General features: G+C 41.6%; 1 protein-coding gene across 2 annotated transcripts in view; it reads right to left on the bottom strand.

Moving 5' to 3' along the window:
* Nucleotides 1–14,859, bottom strand: part of THADA (THADA armadillo repeat containing) — a 352,983-nt gene that overhangs the window by 197,114 nt on the left and 141,010 nt on the right. The window lies entirely within an intron of this gene.

Here is a 14,859-nt window from a genome sequence, read left to right as displayed (position 1 = left end):
ATTGTGGCTATCCTGTGCAGTGTAGAAGGTTTAGCAGCCTCCATAGCTTCTACCCATGAGATGCCAATAGCACAACCCCCCTCCCCACACCAATTGACAACCAAAGATATCTTTGGACATTGCCAAATGCACCCTGAGAGGAAAAGAAAAGTTCCCAGTTGAGACCCACTGGTCTGGAGCATGATCATCAGAAGACATGCCAATTTGCGAGGATTATCTTCTCCCTCTTTACAAACACTGCTCCCTGCACTCTGACAAGATTCTGGAAATAGTTCTTCCAATTGTACAATCGACAAAAAAGCCCAAGCTAAATATGGCACTTGGTTAAATACTGTGTCTCCAAAACTATAAAGGAACTACTCTGAAGGGGTAACATACATATTCCCAAACCTGCCCCTTTTATCAACTCTAGATGCATTCTCCTATTAATAAAGACCCAAAATACCATTTTTCAAAAACTGAAGCGTATTTTACATATAGTGAAATGCTCAAATCTTAAGTATACCATTTGGTCAATTTTCATAAATGCATACACTCAGGTAATCCACCTCTATGAAGCCTGAGGAGATTTCCATCATTCTAGAAAGTTCTCTTGCACCCCTTTTCCAGTCAACTCAGAATCCCCAGAGCAACCACGATTTGATTTCTATCACCACAATTTGGTTTTATCTATGCTAAAATTTCTGACACCATTTCCACTGTTTCCCCATCTATTTCCCACGAAGTGATGGGACCAGATGCCATGATCTTTGTTTTCTGAATGTTGAGCTTCAAGCCAACCTTTTCACTCTCCTCTTTCACTTTCATCAAGAGGCTTTTGAGTTCCTCTTCACGTTCTGCCATAAGGGTGGTATCATCTGCATATCTGAGGTTATTGATATTTCTTCCAGCAATCTTGATTCCAGCTTGTGCTTCTTCCAGCCCACCGTTCTTCATGATGTACTCTGCATATAAGTTAAATAAGCAGGGTGACAATATACAGCCTTGACGTACTCCTTTTCCTATTTGGAACCAGTCTGTTGTTCCATGTATAGTTCTGACTGTTGCTTCCTGACCTGCATACAGGTTTCTCAAGAGGCAGGTCAGGTGGTCTGGTAATCCCATCTCTTTCAGAATGTTCCGCAGTTTATTGTGATCCACACAGTCAAAGGCTTTGGCATAGTCAATGAAGCAGAAATAGATGTTTTTCTGGAACTTTCTTGCTTTTTCCATGATCCAGCGGATGTTGGCAATTTGATCTCTGGTGCCTCTGCCTTTTCTAAAACCTGCTTGAACATCTGGGAGTTCTGGGCTCCAAAATCACTGCGGATGCTGATTGCAGCCATGAAATTAAAAGACGCTTACTCCTTGGAAGGAAAGTTATGACCAACCTGCTGCTGCTGCTGCTGCTGCTGCTAAGTCACTTCAGTCGTGTCCAACTCTGTGTGACCCCATAGACGGAAGCCCACCAGACTCCCCCGTCCCTGGGATTCTCCAGGCAAGAACACTGGAGTGGGTTGCTATTTCCTTCTCCAATGTGTGAAAGTGAAAAGTGAAAGTGAAGTCGCTCAGTCGTGTCCGACCCTTAGCGACCCCACGGACTGCAGCCCACCAGGCTCCTCCATCCATGGGATTTTCTAGGCAACAGTACTGGAGTGGCTTGCCATTGCCTCCTCCGATGACCAACCTAGATAGTATATTAAAAAGCAGAGACATTACTTTGCCAACAAAGGTCCGTCTAGTCAAGGCTGTCGTTTTTCCCGTGGTCATGTATGGATGTGAGAGTTGGACTGTGAAGAAAGCTGATCACCGAAGAATTGATGCTTTTGAACTGTGGTGTTGGAGAAGACTCTTGAGAGTCCCTTGGACTGCAAGCAGATCCAACCAGTCCATTCTAAAGGAGATCAGTCCTGGGTGTTCATTGGAAGGACTGATGCTAAAGCTGAAACTCCAATACTTTGGCCACCTCATGCGATGAGTTGACTCACTGGAAAAGACTCTGATGCTGGGAAGGATTGGGGGCGGGAGGAGATGGGGACGACAGAGAATGAGATGGCTGGATGGCATCACCAGCTCGATGGACATGAGTTTGAGTGAACTCTGGGAGTTGGTGATGGACAGGGAGGCCTGGCGTGCTGTGATTCATGGGGTCACAAAGAGTCGGACACGACTGAGTGACTGAACTGAACTGATGCTAAAATTTCATATAAATGTAATAATGCATTACATAAATTTTTAAGTCTACCTTTTTTCCCCTCAGCACAAAACTTATGATATTCATTCATGCTATTCAACGTATTAATAGACTGATTCTTTTTGTTGCTTTGCATTCTGCTGCATGAATATACAAGTCTATTTATCCATTCTTCTCTTGACAGATACGGACTGTTTCCATTTGTTGGCTTTCATGAGTAAAGCTGCTATGAATATTCTTGCACAAGGTTTTATGTGGACATATATTTTAATTTTTCTTAGATAAATATCTGAGAATAAAACTGAAGTTTAATATTTTAGAAAACTGATGGTTTTCCAAAATAATTATACTATTTTATGCTCTCAACAACAATAAGCAAGCATTCTAGTAGCTCTATATCCTTTCCAACATTTCCTGTTGTCTTTTTTCCCATTTTAGCCATTCTCATGATTCTGCAGAAGAGTGACTACTTTTATTGATTGCATACTTTAAAAAAATTTTTTTATCACAGTATAATTGCTTTACAATCTTCTGTTAGGTTCTGTCACAGTAAAGTGAATCAGTTATAAGTATATATATATCCCCTCTTTTTCAGATTTTCTTCCAATTTAGGTCACCACAGAGCACCGAGTAAAGCTCCCTATGCTATATAGTAGGTTCTTATTAGTTATCTATTTTATACATAGTAGTGTATATATGTCAATCCCATTCTCCCAACTCATCCCACCCTCTTTCTTCCCCGCTTGGTAACTTAAGTTTTTTTTCTACATCTGTTGCAAACTTTTTAAACCTTACCACAACTTTATAAATTTCTTTTTATAACTATTTCATATTCAGTAAACAAAAATTTTTGAAGTCCTTACTCATTTCAAATTACAGATTTATTGAACATTTATTGGGCATTTTATGTAAAGAAAGCTCATTTCCTTCTTTATACTTACATATTTTTATAGAAAAAATTAATAAATATTAAAAGAAACAGACTGCCCAGTGCCTCTCCTCATAGAAAACTATGCAAAAGTATCTTGGCTTTCTCCTTTTAAAAATTCAGTGAATTCAAGTACACGCTTTTCGTTAGACTTTTTTCCGTCAACAAATATACATATTACATATACTGCTGTGCACCTTGATTTTTTTCATCAAAACTTTATCTACAAAATCATTCAATATCAGGCACCCTGATCTATTTCTTTCCATTTAATGACTGCAGAGTAAACCATACTATGGTTACGTGTGACTTAATCCCTAATGGTTAGGGCTTTTGGTTGTTACCAGTCTCTTGCTATTACAATGGATGACAAGTATAAAATTTTTAGTTAAAAATGAAAACCAAGGTTTTGCAAAGTCAATGTTTAATTGAGGGAGAAGACAAACCAATTCCCCTACAGGCTATGTCACACTCTTTACCATCTCCAAGCAAAATGGTTAAGAATATCAGTTTCCATTTTTAGTGGAGTCATTTAAAGGTAAAACTCTAGGAGTTCAGTACTGGGATACTTGAGTACATACAGAACATCTCTATCTACACAACAAAGCCTGGAGGACATATCTTCTCAAGGAATCAGTCACTAATGGCCAGCAGCCTGGTATCTCTTGGGGGAGTAGCAAAGATAAACATTCTCACTTAAGCAGACCATATGCTTCTTATCACCATCATCTAGAAACCATCATCTAGAAACTGTGATAAATAACTGGCCCTGCTGACCACAATACTGCCAGAGACAAGGGCTGAGGAGCTACTATTCTAAAATTAAAGTCTTTTTTTTTTTTTTGCCATGCCACACAGCTTGTGGGATCTTAGTTCCCCAACAGAGACTGAATCCAGGTCCTCAGCAAACAGAGCACCAAGTCCTAACCACTGGACCATCAGGGAATTCCCTAAAGTCATTGTTTTAATGGAATGAAAGCAAATTACCTCCTTCAGTTACTTCAGCAAACATTTACCAACCAGTCTATCTTGGAGGCTATACGAAGAAGGTACATTACTCAAAGTTAACTATTTGGTGAATCTTTTAACTAACTGCTTTGTTCCTAACAGCCTGGTGTGTTTCAACTAAATCTTTAAAAAAATATTCTGTTAAAATCACTGTGTCCCTGCTTGGTGGTTAAAGAGACAAAAGCATCAATTGTGCACCTGTCAACGTTTAAGAAAAACCAAAATTATGTTTAAAGGAGAATTCTGACCTTGTATTCAGGTATGCTGAGACACAGGAGGTGCCTTTCTATTCTAGGACTTACTTACTAGGTAGCATAAACTGAACTCTGCATCAGCCAAGGGCTACTAATGACTTGGCTAAATGTTTATAGAGTGCAGCCTGAAGGATACGCAATATTAACACTTCTTGTGTATTATAAAACAGAGCCTCAAGTAAGACATAAATGGATATAAAAATTAACTCAGGGGCTTATTCAAACTTCACTCACCCCTGATTCTCAACTACACCAAAAGGTCCACAGCATCTTGGATCCAGAACTTTGGCTGCTAATATATATTAATTCCAGCCTTCAACTAACAAATGACTACATTTTATGATTATACTGAAAGGAGAACCACTGTGTATAACAGTGCTTATAAGTGGAGGCAGTTCATAGGTTTTGGGCTGCCTGTATAGGTCTGTAATCTAAACTCATTTTAAAAGACCAAGGTCATGGAACCATTTTAATCCATGTTTGAATCTCCCTCCTCTGAATCCTAGAACATCTAAGTTTTACCTTTCACTTGCTGCTTAATCCAAACTGTGTGATCATGTTTTTCTCAAGAACATAGCAAATATATATTTTTACATACCTGTATACTTCATGTTGAGCATTATGCTAGGTCCTCAGGGAGATACTAACAATATGACATAGCCGCTGCTCTTGGAGCTAAAATCTGATTAGGAAGGCTGGCATATTTATAGACTATAACTAAGAACATAAGGCAAACCAGTGTAAGGGTCAAATAAATGATATTTACAGTAAGAGTACAGAGTTGGAAAAGAAATCACTGGGAACTAGTAAGCTAGGGAAAGTTTTGTGGAAAATACGGAAACTAAGGTGAGTCTTGAAAAACTGGTAAGAATGGATTAAAAAGGAGTAAAGACAGCACGGAGAGGAGCCGTAGGTACAGGAATCAAGTGGACAGACAAATTGGCTGGATGAAAAGAGAACTTCATGACAGGAGAAAGTAGAAAACACAAGATGACACACAGTTTTTTAGAAATTTGAATGCCAAACTAGACAGATTCACCTGTGTATTACTAGGCACTGAGACTTTCTGAACAGGAGAGAGACGTGACAAGAGCAGACAGACTAGACTACAGACAGTAGAAACATGGTGGCCCCATGGACGTTCACTACACGCGCACCTTTTCACCTCAACTAGAGCATCAATATCTATAGGCATCAAGGCTTCCCTGCATCTCTCTTGATTCATGGCATAATACTCTGTACATGTTGGTCGACTGGTAAATATTATGGCAATGAATGAATAAATAATGGTAGCCAGAGAAGAAAAAAACTTCTAATATAGTTGACTTCAAACCTATGCATTATGTCTTTATTCTCTCAGCGACTGGTACCTACCTGACACTTAACTACTCATTCAGCTTCCCAAGCCCAAAACTCCCAATGCACCAATCAATAGGCAAGTCTTGCCGCTTTTATCATCAGAGTATATGTTGAGTCTATTTCCCACCATTCCCCCTACTTAGACCACAGGTCTGATGCCATTGTTTCTTGTCTAGAAGCTTTATCGGCCTCTCACCTGACCGCTTTGCCTCGGATCTTCCCTCTCTGTAACTCTGTTGTGATAAGAACTGTCTTTAAAATACAAACCTACGTTATGAGATTAATAGTTCCCTAGTGCTTTTTGGATAGTCTAAACTCTTCAGCCTGATTTACAAAGCTGTGCTTATTCTGACTCACCTGTCTAGCTGCTTCTGCCGCTCTACCTTCAAAACCAGCCACACAGTATTTCTTTCGGTTCTATCAACATTTCATGCTTTTTCTAGTCTCCAGATGTTGGCAAATAGACTTTCTGCTAGGAACACTTCTGCCCTCGCCCACCCCAGACTAACCCCACACAATCTTTCAATTTGGGGCTTAGGCCAACTTTTCCCAGGACCTATCCCTGATGTTTCAAACGTGGGTTAGGTGCCTGACATTGGTCTTACACTACAACTTACAATCTCCCTATCATAGCATTTAGAGCACTCCATAACTTGTGTATTTCTCACACCTTACACAATATCCATGGGCAGAGACTAACCATATGTATCTTATTTCTCCATATTACCTCAGGGACTAAGTATGATGCTCAGTTCATAGCTGGTGAACAGCTGCTGGGTGAATGAAGCTAGAGAAAAGAGTCCTCGACAAAGTCAAGGAGAAAAAGAATTACGACTAAGATGATAACAAATAAATCATTTCCTAAAGTGCATCATTAGCTATATCTAAGGGCTGATGCTAAAGCTGAAACTCCAATACTTTGGCCACCTCATGCGACGAGCTGACTCACTGGAAAAGAGTCTGATGCTGGGAGGGATTGGGGGCAGGAGGAGAAGGGGACGACAGAGAATGAAATGGCTGGATGGCATCACTGACTTGATGGACATGAGTCTGAGTGAACTCCGGGAGTTGGTGATGGACAGGGAGGCCTGGCATGCTGTGATTCATGGGGTCGCAAAGAGTCGGACATGACTGAGCGATTGAACTGAACTGAAGGGCATTCAGAATCATTATCTAAATTAATAAACTGAGTATCCTGGCAAGGCTCAAAATGTTCTTAAACACAAATATATAAAGCTTGTCTCCCTGCTTTACAAACGGTTTACAAGTAAGCTGACAGGGTAATACGTTACCTCCCCAGATATAGCAAGCCCTAGAAAAAGTCAGTTTTCATTCCAATCCCAAAGAAAGGCAATGCCAAAGAATGCTCAGACTACCACACAATTGCACTCATCTCACACTCTAGTAAAGTAATGCTCAAAAATCCTCCAAGCCAGGCTTCAACAATACATGAACCGTGAACTTCCAGATGTTCAAGATGGTTTTAGAAAAGGCAGAGGAACCACAGATCAAAATGCCAACATCCACTGGATCATCAAAAAAGCAAGAGAGTTCCAGAAAAACATCTACTTCTGCTTTATTGACTATGCCAAAGCCTTTGACTGTGTGGATTACAATAAACTGTGGGAAATTCTGAAAGAGATGGGCATACCAGACCACCTGATCGGCTTCTTGAAAAATCTGCATGCAACAGATTAGAACTAGAAGCAACAATTAGAACTAGACATGGAACAACAGACTGGTTCCAAATAGGAAAAGGAGTACGTCAAGGCTGTATAATGTCACCCTGCTTATTTAACTTATATTCAGAGAACATCATGAGAAACACTGGGCTGGATGAAGTACGAATTGGAATCAAGATTGCCGGGAGAAATACCAATAACCTCATATATGCAGATGACACCACCCTTATGGCTGAAAGTGAAGAAGAACTACAGAGCCTCTTGATGAAAGTGAAAGAGGAGAGTGAAAAAGCTGGCTAAAAGTTCAACATTCAGAAACTAAGATCATGTCATCTGGTCCCATTGCTTCATGGCAAAAAAATGGGGAGACAGTGGAAACAGTGGCAGACTTTATTTTTTGGGCTCCAAAATCACTGCAGATGGTCACTGCAGCCATGAAATTAAAAGACGCTTACTCTTTGGAAGGGAAGTTATGACCAACCTAGACAGCATATTAAAAAGCAGAGACATTACTTTGTCCACAAAGGTCCGTCTAGTCAAGGTTATGATTTTTCCAGTAGTCATGTGTGGATGTGAGAGTTGGACTATAAAGAAAGCTGAGTGCTGAAGAACTGATGCTTTTGAACTGTGGTGTTGGAGAAGACTCTTGAGAGTCCCTTGGACTGCGAGGAGATCCAACCAGTTCAACTTAAAGGAGATCAGTCCTGGGTGTTCATTGGAAGGACTGATGTTGAAGCTGAAACTCCAAATACTTTGGCCACCTGATGTGAAGAGCTGACTCATTTGAAAAGACCCTGATGCTGGTAAAGATTGAAGGTGGGAGAAGAAGGGGACGACAGAGGATGAGATGGTTGGATGGCATCGCCGACTCAATGGGCATGAGTTTGAGTGAACTCCTGGAGTTGGTGATGGACAGCAGGGCATGGCATGCTGCAGTCCATGGGGTCGCAAAGAGTCGGACATGACTGAGTGACTGAACTGAACTGAACTGGGGGTAAAATTCTCCAGTGACAGGCATTTCAAGCCTGTTTACCTATGTGGCCAAAAACTAGCCCAGTGACTTTATTGGAAACAAGAGAAATGATAAAAAGGGAAAACTGAACCTCTGTAAGTTCAATGTCCAAGGAATACAAAAGAGAATAGCAAAAACTCTGAATGGGATAAAACAGATAGACACAGGAGAAAACAAACAAGCCAGGACAGAGGGTGAGAATAAGCAGCTTTCAGTTCAGTTCAGTTGCTCAGTCGTGTCCGACTCTTTGCGACCCCATGAATCACAGCACGCCAGGCCTCCCTGTCCATCACCAACTCCCGGAGTTCACTCAAACTCACCTCCATCGAGTCGGTGATGCCATCCAGCCATCTCATTCTCGGTCGTCCCCTTCTCCTCCTGCCCCCAATCCCTCCCAGCATCAGAGTCTTTTCCAGTGAGTCAACTCGTCGCATGAGGTGGCCAAAGTATTGGAGTTTCATCTTTAGCATCAGTCCTTCCAATGAACACCCAGGATCGATCTCCTTTAGAATGGACTGGTTGGATCTCCTTGCAGTATAAGGGACTCTCAAGAGTCTTCTCCAACACCACAGTTCAAAAGCATCAATTCTTTGGCGCTCAGCTTTCTTCACAGTCCAACTCTCACATCCATACATGACCACTGGAAAAACCATAGCCTTGACTAGACGGACCTTGGTTGGCAAAGTAATGTCTCTGCTTTAACCGTAGGTTTTTCAGACTATCAAAAGGTGAGTTGCTCCCCATTCCACCAGGTAAGAATGATGCCAGCACAACGGATGAGAGGCTCCTGGGGAAACATAGAAGCTGCTTGAATAAATCGACGTGTCCTGCAGTCAGAATAAGGTGCTGAGAGCACAGGGTGGCTGTCATCTCCACCAAGGCAATCCTTATCTGCCATATTCCCGGACAGACTCCCCCAGAGTCCAGCTGGGGCTGAGTACGAAAGAGGCTAGCAAGAGAGGTTTACGGAGTGAAAGAAAATGCCTGAGTGGCACTGTTTTGTTTTTATTTTAAAAGCTATTTTAAATCTATTCTAACACTTCTTATTTACTGAGAAAAATTTAGATAAATAAAGAACATTGCAAAGAAAACTCTAAAAATCACCACAATCATACTACCCAAAGTTAGCGGCCAGTCTGTCTTGATGTCTGTTCATACCTTTCTCCTCCTTATATACTGCTCTATAATCTGCTTTTTACACTTAATATATGAAGAACACCGGTCCACATCAATCTGAACCCATTCTGATGTAGTGGCCTCTGTGTGGCACACTCACTGCACTTCTCCTATGTCTGAACACAGGCCTGGGGCATTAATCCAGATATCATCCCAGGACAACTAAGCCATGTGTGGAAAGAGCCTCACTCCAGCACTGCCTTTTTGTCTGCACATTCCACAGCTAATCTTGGTAATGCCAAGAGCGTCTAGTGTTGGACAGCATCTGACCTTTGGTCATTTCGGTAGTCTATGAACATTCCCTGCCATCTAACAGCCTAGAGAAACCTTCATGTGCAGCAAGCTTCTATTTCTCTTAGAGATCTGTGTCCTAATTAGTCGAAATACCAGAAGCACACATGCTTCTGAGTTTCACACAGGATGAAAACTATCATGCAAAGAAAAGAAGTATTTGGGGAAACATGTTGAAATAAGGTATCTCCACCTCCCAGTTCCTACAGATATACTCCCTATCGCTCTCAATCCTCCCAGGAACAAGGATCAACAGAATAATGTACAAAGGTATAAAAAGAGAAAGTTAGCAAGGGCAAGCAAAAACCTACAGCAGCAAGGAGGTGCAGAGTAAATAGCAGCAAAGGTAGAGTGTGTGTCTGGTTTTAAAAAGCCTGGACTTATTCACAGGCCGTGGAAAAAACACCATAAAACTGGTCATTAGATGAAAACAAATGAGGAAGGCAAAAGCCTGGGGGTTTTCAGTTGGTATTTCAAATAGGAACCCAGTAAACTGTTAAAACCTAGCTACTCCCCAGTTTCTGGTCTATAAAACCACCCCAGAGGAGAGAAATCAGCTAAGGGCCTATGTCTCCTTGCCACAGTGACTGCTGATGAAAACAGCAAACTCATCTTAAGAAAAACAGTACCCCCAAATGCAAACAAACCTACAAAGAAGACAAAGTGCACACACGCACATTTCAAAGGATGATCAAATGCAAACTCAAAAAATAGAAACAACTAATAAAAAGAAATCTGGATTTGGAATCCCACCAAGAAAACCATCTCTGACTCCATTCCCAGATTCCTCTCTCTACCTCTGACTGGGGCTGACACTAGAATTTCTCCCTAGAGTTGTAATAACTAAACAAGAATAAGGGATTGGACAAAAGGGATGTCAGGGGTCCCAGGGTCAGAATCTTGCACTCAACAAGCACTTGTAATCACTGTGATGCATCCACCAGGAAGTCCTGTTATAAGTCCTGTTATTAAATTTCAGGCAAACTGTGTAGGAAGTTAAAGGACTCGGACGAGGTCTCCTGCCAGTCTCATCTACCCTCCTAATCTCTGTAGATAGCCATGGAATTCTTGGCCATGTTGAAAGCTTTTCTAACCCTTCCCTGCAGGAACTGCTTTCCAGGTGGAGAAGCTTCCGAATCACAAAATTAGCCATTGCCGAAGAATTGATGCTTTTGAACTGTGGTGCTGGAGAAGACTCTTGAGAGTCCCTTGGACTGCAAGGAGATCCAACCAGTCCATTCTAAAGGAGATCAGTCCTGGGTGTTCATTGGAAGGACTGATGCTAAAGCTGAAACTCCAATACTTTGGCCACCTCATGCGAAGAGTTGACTCACTGGAAAAGACTCTGATGCTGGGAGGGATTGGGGGCAGGAGGAGAAGGGGACGACAGAGAATGAGATGGCTGCATGGCATCACTGACTCGATGGAGGTGAGTTTGAGTGAACTCCGGGAGTTGGTGATGGACAGGGAGGCCTGGCGTGCTGTGATTCATGGGGTCGCAAAGAGTCGGACACGACTGAGCGACTGAACTGAACTGAACTGAAGCAGTCTGCGGTAGACTGTTTCCAAAGATGGCTGACAACAGTTCCTACTGCCTCCCTACATGTGTAGGACCCCTTCCCTTCAGGAGGTGGGGTCTATCTCCTCTCCCCTGGCCTCTAGTCTAGTAGCCCTGTCACTCCTCTGATCAATAGGAAGTAGTGGAAGTGATGCAGTGCCAGCTGTGTCTTAGGCTTCACAAGGCCTGGCAGCTTCTGTATTCACTGTCCTGAGGACATGGCTACTCTGCAAGAGAGTCCTCACTAGCCTGCCCAGGCATCCTTGCCTCAGTTGAGGCCCCAGATGAATGCCTCCATGTGAGTGACCCCAGATGACACCACACAGTAAAGAAGAACCACCCATCTGAACCCAGCCAACCCACAGAATTGTGAGAGATTAAAAAAAAACCAACCACTGTCATTATTTTAAGCTGCTAAATTTGGGGATGTTTGTTTTGTAGAAATGGTTAAGTGAAACACAGTTATAACATTTGAGACACTGAGTTACACTCTGTGAAAAAGGTAAAATACTAAATAAAAAGGACACTGATAACAAGGAACTTACAATTTAACTTCTATATTTAACCTCTCACAGTTCTGGAGGCCAGCAATCTGAAATCATTATCGATGGTCCAAAAATCAAAGAGTCAGAGAGGTGCACCTCCAGAGGTTCTAGGGGAGAACACAATCCTCACCTCTTCTAGTTCTGCATGGTTGCTGGCATTCCCACCATCTCCAATCTTCTCTGCAGTCACACTGCTTTCTCCTCTTTTGTCTCTGAAATCTCCCCTGCTTTCCACTTATGTACCAGTGATGGTATTAGGGCCCAACCAAATAATCCAAGATAGTCACCTCGTTGAAAGATCCTAGAAAGACTTCATTGGCTGCACCGGCTGTTAATTGGATATTTAGTTATACCATGCAAACTCTTAACTATGGCATGTGGGATCTAGGTTTTGGGGATTAAGAGCTGATGTCTCTGAGGTGGAGGGGAGGGAGTGAGAGAACCGGTATTTGCCTCGTACAACTGCGAAAACCTAAGAGTTAAGACACTAAGGGCAAGAGTGAACATAACTGGTTTACTCCAAGGCAGTTATTTTCCAAATCTTTAAAGCAATGGACCACTTTTTTTCAACTATAATCCCAATATTTAAAACATTAGAAAAAACAACAACAAACCAGAACTGTTCTGGTGGAAGCAAGGTTGGGGTGAGAGATCATCAGTTTGGCCTCCCTCTTATCCTTAATAGCACAGGCTCTGATGTACAGGCTCTGATATACCTATGTGAGCCCAAGAGGCACAGTTTAGAGGGGCTTTGGAAGACAGTAAAACTCAAGATAGTGGTCCACACTCCTTACCTCTTTACTTCCTTTTATTCCCAACTTTCCAAATCTCTCTATTTAAGAAAGCATACTCCATCTGTCACTGCCTATAAGTCCCTCTGATACTATTTTATCTTTTCTGTAACATTAATAGTTACTGCTGTTTTATTAAAACATGTTCCAAGTCTGTCTCCTCTCACTAGGAAGTTAGATCCTTGAGACTAAAAATTGTCTTATTTCTTCTCTAAGTTCAACACCTAGAATGGTGCTAGTACATAGGACACTCAGTGCTCCCTTCTTACTGTTTTCTCAGAATTCCCTCCACAAATCTTACTCCAGGAAAGGACAGGCTGTCTTCTTTTCAACCATAAGTGTCCATTCCCCAAGAGTCTGACTCTAAAAATAAGAATAGGATTAAAAAGCTCTTATTTGGTAATTCTAAAGAATATCATGTATGGATATGAGAGCTGGACTATAAAGAAAGCTGAGCACAGAAGAATTGATGCTTTTGAACTGTGGTGTTGGAGAAGACTCTTGAGGGTCCCATGGACTGCAAGGAGATCCAACCAGTCCATCTTAAAGGAGATCAGTCCTGGTTGTTCATTGGAAGGACTGATGGTGAAGCTGAAACTGCAATACTTTGGCCACCTGATGCAAAGAGCTGACTCATTTGAAAAGACCCTGATGCTGGGAAAGATTTAGGGCAGGAAGAGAAGGGGACAACGGAGGATGAGATGGTTGGATGGCATCACCAACACAATGGACATGGGTTTGGGTGGACTCCAGGAGTTGGTGATGGACAGGGAGGCCTGGCGTGCTGCAGTTCATAGGGTCTCAAAGTATTGGACACGACTGAGCAACCAAACTGAACTGAACTGAAAGAATATCATATAGGCATTAAAACTATAGTCAAGCAAACGTACTAAACATGCAAACAGGTCAGTGTTGAATTGGTCTTATCCTCGTCCAAAATTCTAGCAAGAAATCACCTAAAAACTTCTCTTTCACTCATTAACAATTAATAGACTAATTAAAGAAAGGTCCAATATTTCAGAATAAAAGTTTCTTGGTTTCTATCCCTGTATTGTTTTCATTCAACTGATTTTTTTCAAGATCCTACTCTAAACCTTATGGACATTTTCACTAAGATTAATATGAATTTTCCAAATTCATATTACTAAAGCATGAGGAAAGTGCCAACAGAGTTCCAGACTTCAAGGAACATATCAGAACAGGAAGGACCCTCAAAGAAGGTCTGCTACTCTAATCACTTAATTTTCCAGATGAAGAAACCAATGCTCAGAAGAACTGAGTTTCCCAAATTCTAAATACAAGTTGGGGGAAAATTCAGGACTAGAACCCAGTTCTCTTGTTTCCCAATCCAGCCACTAGACTTTTTTAGGGTTTCCATTACACAGGTAATCCACTCATCCTGTACCAGACATCTGGAAAGGACACTGTGGCCCAGACAGGCCAGTTTTCAAAGGAGTTCATGTCCTTATTATGGGATCGATAGCCATCTCTCCCCTGCTGTCAATCAGCCCCGATCAACTTAGATTAAGATTCCCTACGTAAACTTCTACTTCCATACACTGAGCCAGGCCCACTCACCACCTTTAAATGGAATAGATGTGCAGGCAAACTGCCAACTAAACTAATCCTTAAAAATCTATCCATCTGCCCTTAAAATGCATTTTCAGAGGTCAATGGACCACAGATACTCCATTTGATCTAATAAGTATCATCTCCCCTGTATTCAAATTAAGAGAATCTTCCTAGTACACCACAATATCCTTAGGCACTCTCACCACCATGATCCTCCCCTCAAAAAAACTGAAGACAAAAATATAAAGGAAAAAATCCGTTAAATCTCATCCAAATCAAACCAGAAAAGACAGTGTGTTTACTTGTTCTTATTCAGACTCAAGGACTTCTCCCTAGTGAATCCATGTTTTTTGTAAGTTTATACTCAGGCCAAGGCTGATTTACAAAAAAAACAAAACCAAAAAACCAAGGAGTCACCAGGCAAATGTCACACTCCCAATTAATACAGAACATTGTCTATAACTAGGTATGATGTGATGTCCAGCGTATGTTTTCCCAAATTCATAGCTA

This window comes from Moschus berezovskii, chromosome 11, assembly GCF_049115385.1.
Source record: "Moschus berezovskii isolate FMDL1 chromosome 11, NW_MosBer_1.0, whole genome shotgun sequence".
In the NCBI taxonomy this organism is placed as follows: domain Eukaryota; kingdom Metazoa; phylum Chordata; class Mammalia; order Artiodactyla; family Moschidae; genus Moschus; species Moschus berezovskii.
The sequence above is the reverse complement of the archived record's forward strand: the minus strand, read 5'-3'. Positions and strand labels throughout refer to the sequence as shown.